The sequence below is a fragment of the Sceloporus occidentalis genome, unplaced genomic scaffold (assembly GCF_023333645.1).
Source record: "Sceloporus occidentalis isolate IW3139 unplaced genomic scaffold, rSceOcc1.0.p SCAF_119, whole genome shotgun sequence".
NCBI lineage: Eukaryota > Metazoa > Chordata > Lepidosauria > Squamata > Phrynosomatidae > Sceloporus > Sceloporus occidentalis.
This window is the reverse complement of record NW_028317099.1, coordinates 584,298-586,153: the sequence shown is the minus strand read 5'-3', so window position 1 is coordinate 586,153 and position 1,856 is coordinate 584,298. Positions and strand designations below refer to the sequence as shown.

The 1,856-nt window shown below is 42.0% G+C and overlaps 1 pseudogene; it reads left to right on the top strand.

Annotated features, from left to right (window-relative positions):
• The first annotated feature begins 769 nt into the window (after positions 1-769).
• Positions 770-1,626, top strand: LOC149282305 (BTB/POZ domain-containing protein KCTD12-like; annotated as a pseudogene).
• The last annotated feature ends 230 nt before the right edge of the window (positions 1,627-1,856 follow it).

Genomic DNA, 1,856 nt, shown 5'->3' with positions numbered 1-1,856 from the left:
ACCCATATTTTAGTATTCTGTGTAGTTTAATAGGCATCCTTCATAAATAGAAATAAAAGCACTTAGCTGGGAACGAAGCAACAGCCAGTCAGTTGCAGGAAAGCATTCCCATTGAATGAGAGCACATCTCCTGCAGGGAAAACAGTTGAAGGGCGTGCAGAGAGGCAAATGTTATGGGGATACCACAGACCCCTTCAATGCATTTGAATGAAGGACACTATGAAAATGTATGGGGCACACACAGTTATCATATTCATTAAAGTGCATTTGATGGCTGTAGTGTCCCCTTAAAAATACTGTACTAACAAATACATGTTTACCAGAAGGGAGGGATCATTTTATGGAGAGGAATAATCATCCAAATATTGGGAAATGTAAGTGAAGGTTACTGCTCCAATGTGGGTAATGTTTGCTAGGTAAGCATGTGTTGTAGCTTGGAGAAAGAGGTAGAGAAGTGAAAGCTGCAGCTGAGAGAAAACTAGCCTCTTATTTCACTCCATCATTGGCTCCTGCTGAAGTGGACATGGGACCAGGTAGTGGTCTATCTTGGCTCACCTTCTAATGTATAAACAGAATTGTGTACTGCAAAATGGATAATTTTTGAAAAGTATAGGCTCTGTTCAAGCACTGTAAGGTCTATTTTACCTCAACACGTTTCATGTAGTTATTTGGATTGTATTTTTTTTTGTTTTTTGCAATTTACCTTTTTTATTCTAACTTCTTTCTTTGCCATACTTCTGTTTCCTAAACAGGTCTTTTTCAAAATAGCATGGCTCTCCCAGACAATGCAAGTTCTTTCAGATATGGGGACGAACATCCCCCATTTCCAGACATCATAGAGCTCAACGTTGGTGGGCAGGTTTATATTACTCGCTACCCTACTTTGATTAGTGTCCATGGTTCACTTCTGTGGGAGATGTTTTCTCAAAAAATGCCCGCCCCTTGGCCCGGGACAACAAAGGTCGATATTTCTTAGATCGGGATGGTTTCCTTTTTCGATATATATTAGACTATATGAGGGATCAACAGTTGGTACTCCCAGACCATTTCCCAGAGAGGAGTAGACTTCAGAGGGAGGCAGAGTACTTCAAACTTCCAGAACTGGTCAAGATATTGGCACCAAAATTAAGCAAGCAAAACTCTGTAGGAGATGATGCAAGTGACTCTGAAGAGCAGTCTCCTAATGTAGAGTTCACAAGGAACCTGTCATCTGTGAGTGCCACCCTTGCTGTTACTTCAGGTAATTCATCTACCATACAAGACCTCCGTCGCTCTGGTTTTATTACCATAGGTTACAGGGGCTCTTACACGCTGGGCAGAGACAGTCAAACAGATGCCAAATTTCGACGGGTTGCAAGGATTATGGTATGTGGCAAGACCTCCCTGGCTAAAGAGGTATTTGGGGACACACTGAATGAGAGCCGTGATCCTGATAGGCCCCCTGAACGGTATACATCTAGATACTACCTGAAGTTCACCTTCCTGGAGCAGGCTTTTGATAGGCTAGCAGATGCTGGTTTTCACATGGTTGCCTGCAATTCAACTGGAACCTGCGCCTTTGGTCATGATCAAACAGATGACAAGATCTGGACATCTTACACTGAATATGTTTTCTACCGTGAGTGATACAGTAAAATATTATTACTCCCCTCTTATCCTCTGCCTTTTGCCCCACCTTGTGTAGAAATAGACTTTATATCATCCTCCATGATTTACCTGCCATGACTATTATCCAAAATGTGCTACTCAATGTCCTTCTGTAGACTCAAATCCTTTGTTGCTTCAAAAGAATGCTACCCTGAGGTATAACCAGAAGATGATACCACACCTCTCAAAAGCCATCTCTTTTCCACAAC